A 6,801-nucleotide genomic window follows, 5' to 3' on the forward strand; every position below is an offset into this window, starting at 1 on the left:
TAGGATTCCTTATGAACAGTACACTGTCAATACCAAAATGAAAAGCATCGATCGGTCTTCAAACGATCAAGTTGAAGAAAGGCCAAACATGTCTCAGCGGAAAGAGAAAGAGAGATATAGCAGGTAACTTGGAAGCTGTGTTAATCTACCATATTTTAGGAAATTTGAATGGTGATTAACTTCGGTGAAATAGTATGTAGAAAGCTTGTGTATTATTATAAATGAAGAAGTGTGTTTATACAAACGTAGAGAAACAGAGAAGTTAATTAGATACGGTCTAAGATAGATTACAATTCCTTTATCCACTTTAGTCAGTTGAGTCAGTGTACCAATTCCTTTAACCACTTGAGTTCACAGAGAGCATCAGAGATATGCATAGTACGATATTCCGCTTCATCCGAAAAGCCAGAGACAGTTTGTTGCTTCGTTTTCTTCCAAGAAACCGGCAAGTCCCCAACAAAGACAATATACACACTAAGGAAACTGCGAGATATAGGACAATCACTATAATCAGAGTCACAATCATTATAATCAGAGTCAAAGTAAGTAGAAATGCGGAGATCGTCATTTGAACTGAGAAGAATACCCTGACGTGGACAAGTTTTGAGGTAGCCAACAAGGGGGCTTCCCAATGCGGTTGTATTGGTGTCTTCAGGTCATCTCCAAGGGAGAGTTGTTAGCGAGTATGTTAACTTAAAAATGTAAAAAAAAAAATCAAAAATATCAATTAAGCTTAGAAATATATATTAGCTAAGATGTTTTGGAATGAATATCTTAGGGCACATACATAGACAACCCCTTATATGCTTTTGAAATAAGTTTTTTCTCTCAGACACAACTATCGAGGAGACCTTCACAACCAAGCTTTCAGGCGCCGGAGAGTCTTCTGCTCGCCGGCGTCGAGATCTATCCGCTTTTTCCCCTGCTCGACAAATCCTTGATCTTTTTAGTTTGGTCTTTTTCAAGCATTTTCCCCATTTCCCCCCTTCTTAACCTTTTTCAAACCCAATAAAGTTTATCTCCTATCTAAACCAAGACCACTGTATACTCCCGCCGATCTATCACTTACCGAAGAGACTCTCTTCGCAAATCTCGGGAAACCTTACTGCCCAACCCTCACTTTGGCAATCTTTTGTGAAACTATGATTTTCCCCAGTGGACCTAGATTTCGTCGTCAAATCAAACCGAGACCAGCGGTTGCTCTTACCAATCTTTAACTCACCGGAGATGCACCTTGCATTGCAAACCTCTCTGCCATCCTTGGACAGCCGTCACAGCTTCTTCCCATCTAAACAATCGGTCCTGCAGCTAGGATTTTCCCTAGTGGACCTAGCCACCAATGACGACCCTTGCCACGGCCATTACAGCCTCCCGCTGATCTCTCACTCATTGGAGAAACCCCTTGCATCGCAGATCTCTCCACAAGTCTCGGGCGGCCGACAACCTCACCATCCATTGCGGCTTCTTCTTGGGAACCTATGGTTTTCCCTAGTGGATCTAGGCCTCAAATTAGGCCTATTAGCGCAAAAACGATCCAAATCCATTTATTCTTCTCATGTTGGTGTAATTAGCAAGCCCAAGTCCAGTTCTTCATCTTCCATGCCTAACCATCACCAAGTGATGTGTCGCCTTTCTCTGCTCAATGGTCGAAGACTCCATTAGAGTAAGGTAACAATTGTGCTGCCTTGGTTAGTATTATATCTTACTTGGAACCTGACTTTAGCTACTTTGAGGATTTTGAGGTTTGTTTTTCAAAATATACGGTCATATGGTCTTTGTTCCTTGAACTGCTCTTACAAACATGATACTCTTGATCTTGAACACCTTCGGTTCAATGACGAATACCAGTTAAGCTGGTCACCTGATGATTTCAAGCATCGTCTCCCAACCATCCCCATCACAAGGATCCCATACAAAACAGTGCCTATTGCGTTTTCCCGAAGTGATCCAACCATTTTGCTTTGGGTATCAAAGCAACCCTTAACCGACTACATCAACATAGTCCCCAGAATCTTTGCTGTCCTATTACTGTGAGTTCCTATCGCCCCGGTGGATATCAATGCATTGACTCTTTTTTCAACGTCACAGTGTCAGATGACCGTGACTACTCAACTATCCTTTGAAGCTCTCGAGGATGGGCTATTGTTGTACCATGATCTCACATGTGCCATTAGACTTCCAATCTTTTGGTTCATAGCTCTCTTGGATTCTACAATCGATGATCTCTTTTTATCACCTTTTGGCATTGGGGAATGCCTTTTGTATTGTTTCTGTATTGTTTCAAACTTTGGCTCTTGCTCCTTCTCTGTACTTGTAATGTCTTTTTATATCTTGAATGAATGAAGCAAAGGGTTTTGACAAAAAATAAAAATAAAAAAAGAATATCTTAGGGCACATGTCATTTTTTGATTGTTTGGTGAAAGAAGGAAAAAAAATGTTTTGCGCGTTAATTTTTTTTGGTTTCTTTTTCATCTGTTTCTCTCTCGTTATCTCCGAGTCTCCGACATTGAAACGAAGAACACAGATCGAGTGTTTGATTTGAGAGGAGAATCAATCAGAAGAAGAAATCTTAGAGAAATCGGAAGCTTCTCTCTTGTATTCGAGTTTGGTTCGGCGAAATTTTTCTGGTCAAGGATCAAGGAACTGGTAAATCTTTCGTCCTCTTTTTTTTTTTTTTTTGCTTAAAAAATCAGTCTAATCTTTGTAAACATCGAGTCAATGTTTCTCTATCTAGATTTGTTTGGTGGTTGTTCGATCTCGTAAGATTTTGCATCGATTTGGTTGATTGATTTGGAGCTGAGATTAGGTTTTTCTCAGTGATTTAAAACCTGTAAAAATTGGGAGTTTTGGAGAACATTGTAGAATGTGTATAGCATAACAAGGCGGCTTCCCAATGCGGTTGTATTGGTGTCTTCATATTGTGGGATGATCTAACCCAAAATGCACCAAATATTAAGACCGGATCCATACTTGGACCAAATATTTTCCGAATCTGAAGCAAACTGGGTCTAGTGACACTCTCCGATTAACATCGATCAAAACTCTCTTTGGTGTAACTGGGGCACTTTAATAAACTACCATATATTTATTTGTTTAAACAATATTATAATATATATGTTTCCATAACTTTGAAGTTTGAAAGGGTTTGGTTCCTCCTTTTGTAACCTTTCCGTTGTTTGAGGATGACTAGTAATTTAAATGTTGGTGCATACAAAAGAAAAAACAACAATATATGGTAAAAACAAAAAAAAAATTAGGAGAAAAAGGTGAAGTGCAATTTAAGAAAAAGATCAAAAATGGAAATATTTCTGTGCTTGTCGTAATTAGAAGATATTCTCAATTATCTACAAAACAAAAAAAAATAGGGAAAATTAGAAATAAAAGATGGTTTTTTTAACATTTTTCCATTTACACTTTTTTTTTAAGATTGTCATTTGTAACGAAAATACCCTACTAATAGATATATTGAAGTTTTTAGGAGTTTAAACCAAAAAACAAATAGAAAACCCATGTTAGTATACAACTGTGTAAAAAATATTTTGAAAAAAAATATTTTTGGGTGTCAAAAATCAGTTTGTAAATTGATGATTTCTGGTCTAAAATGTTCAGAAAATATTTTTTACGATTTTTTCAAGTTCTGAAACATTTAGATTATTCATTCTACAGTTTGTCCATGTTCTACGAAGTTTAGACGGAAATTTGTTCTAAAAACTTCAGAAACCTGAATTTTGTATGTTCTACAAAATTAAGAATATGTATTCTACATTTTTCTTCATTCTACATCAATTCAGAATATATTTTCCACGTATTACCCTGTATACTAAAAAAAGTAGAAGATATATCGTAAATAATTTAGAACTTATAATCTGTAAAACTTAGAATACCATAGAAATAGAAAGAAAATAAATTAAATAAGGAAAGTCAATATTTTTTAAATAATCTGAATTTATGGTTACGATTCTGTATTTATTATTTATATATGTTCTAATATAGTTTAGAATGTGTATTCTTAATTATTTAGAAGAAAGGGAGTCTTTGCAGGACGCCTTAAGCTTACTAAGGCAGTTCTCTCATCGATCCCTATTCATTCGATGAGTACAATTAAGTTACCAATGAGCACTTTGCATCAATTGGATCGAGTTTCCAGAAATTTCTTGTGGGGAAGCAGTGTGGAGAAACGAAAACAACATTTAGTTGCTTGGGATAGAGTATGTTTACCAAAGAGTGAAGGGGGGCTTGGTATCAGGAAAGCATGTGATATGAACAAAGCGTTGTTGGCAAAAATAGGGTGGCATATACTCCATGATCAAACCAGTCTGTGGGCTCGGATTGTAAGGAATAAGTATAAGGTGGGAGCTATTCATGATCTTACCTAGATGAATGTTAAGAGCAACTGGTTATCTACATGGCAGAGCGTGAGGATTGGTTTGCGTGAAGTGGTGCTTAAAGGGCAGTGTTGGGTTCTTGGAGATGGTAGACAAATCAGGTTCTGGACGGATCGATGGTTGTGGAAGAAACCATTGGTGGAGTTGGTAACTGGGGATATCCCTGAGGATATAAGGTGTTTGTCAATAAGGGATCTGTGGCGAGAGGGTGGTGGCTGGGATTTTGACCGCCTCTCACCGTATGTTTCGTGGGATCAAATCTTAGAACTAGCATCAGTGGTGGTTGATAGTGTGACTGGGGCTAGAGATAGATTGGCTTGGAGTGGAACCGCGGATGGTAAATTTACTGTTAAGTCTGCATATACTTTACTGATGGGCGAGGTTATGCAAGGCCAGAACCTGTAAAGTTTCTACAAAAGGATGTGGCATGTGGCTGCTCCGGAATGTGTAAAATTGTTCTTATGGTTGGTGGGTTATCAGGCACTGATGACAAATGAGGAGCGGTTCAGACGCCATTTGTGTGATTCAAGTATATGTCAAGTTTGTCGTGGTGGGGTAAAGTCCATTCTGCATATTCTTCGGGATTGTCCCGCTATGGAGGGGATATGGTTGAGGCTGGTCCCTGCTTCTTTGGTCCGAGTGTTCTTTTCTAAATCGCTACTTGAGTGGCTTTATGCAGGCTTATGTGAAGATAATCGGATGGCTGGTTGGGGATCAACTCTTTTTGCGCTTGCGGCTTGGTGGGGTTGGAAATGGAGGTGTGGTAATGTTTTTGGAGATAATAGGCTTTGGCGGGATAGAATAAAGTTCCTCAAGGAGAAATCGCAGGAGGTTCTTCGAGCCAAGGAGAGGGATGGGGAGGATAGGGTAAGTAGAGGTCGAGTGGAGAGATTAATAAAATGGGTTGCCCCCTCAAGTGGTTGGGCTAAGCTTAACACGGACGGTGCCTCACGTGGTAATCCGGGTTTGGCTACGGCTGGTGGGGTTATGCGAGATGAAGATAGTCATTGGTGTGGAGGTTTTTCGTTAAATATCGGGCGGTGTTCAGCTCCCTTGGCAGAACTTTGGGGAGTATACTATGGGTTTCATATTGCATGGGAGAAGAGGATTACGCGGATAGAGTTGGAAGTGGATTCGAAGTTGGTGGTTGGTTTTTTGACATCGGGGATTTGTGAATCTCACCTGTTGTCTTTCCTGGTGCGGTTGTGCCATGGCTTTCTTTCAAGGGATTGGATAGTCCGTGTTTCACACGTGTATAGGGAGGCTAATTGTCTTGCGGATGGATTAGCAACTTATGCATTTTCTTTGCCTTTAGGCTTTCATTCGTTTCCTTTGGTCCCGCCGGAGCTTGCTTTGCTCGCACAGGAAGACATTGATGGACCTGCGCTTCCTCGTTTAGTTATGTTGTAATGTTTTAGTTTTTTGTCTTTTATAATATGGGGATTTTCCCCTTTTTCTTACCAAAAAAAAAATTATTTAGAAGAAAGATAAATACAAAAAAAATCGACATTCTACATGACTTAACCTAACTTGATCGGTTGTTTACCCTCTCTTCCACCTTCCACGAAATTTTCATTTACCTGATTATGATGCAAATCTACGTTACTTGTGGTGTATGGAGATTAGATGCCAACAAGGAATAGAGATTTATTGATGATAAACAAAAAACAAAAAACAGCTCTGTATGTTGTGTGATTGCAGGTTGGCTTCCATTGTTCTTATCACTCTTTTGATTCGACTAGTGACAACCGCGCTCATGATTTATATCCAAAAATGGAGGTCAAGAGATATGGTATTGAAACATTAGGCAACATGCTTGTTTAAAGGCTACTCAGATTTAAACTAAACATTATTTCTCCCAAGATTTTTCTTTTCTTCACAACCATCGACTTTAGCCTATTATCGAAGTTGCTGAGTGTTTGGATGATTCTATTTTTAGCTATCACGAATTGCATAAACCTGTGGCTTTGGATGCAAGTGTTTTTATGATGGACAATCAAACTTTGCGTCGTTATTGTGTGTTACATGCATAATCAGTTTGCTCTTATTATCTTCTTCTTCTTTTGCCTAGGAAGGGGATCCAGCTGCTCTTGCTAGACATTTCATTCATAATATTATCATTCAGTAACGTTTTTTTTTTTTTTTATCGTCGATGTTTTTTTTTTTTTACGACTTGGTAAAAGAGGAGAAACAAAAAAGGGTTTTAATGATTGTAAAAGTCTCTCAATCAATTAGAGGTTTAGGTTTCCTATTTTGTTTTCTTATTTTCGGAAATAAATACTCTTTCAAAATATATTTATATTTTTTTATTTTAGTTTTAAAAAAATGAGGGTAAAACTGGGTTAAAAAGCATATTAAAACATATATGACCAAACCTACAAAAATAAAATGCAGATGGACAAAATTTTTTTAAAAT

Source organism: Camelina sativa, chromosome 13 (assembly GCF_000633955.1).
Source record: "Camelina sativa cultivar DH55 chromosome 13, Cs, whole genome shotgun sequence".
NCBI classification, from domain to species: domain Eukaryota; kingdom Viridiplantae; phylum Streptophyta; class Magnoliopsida; order Brassicales; family Brassicaceae; genus Camelina; species Camelina sativa.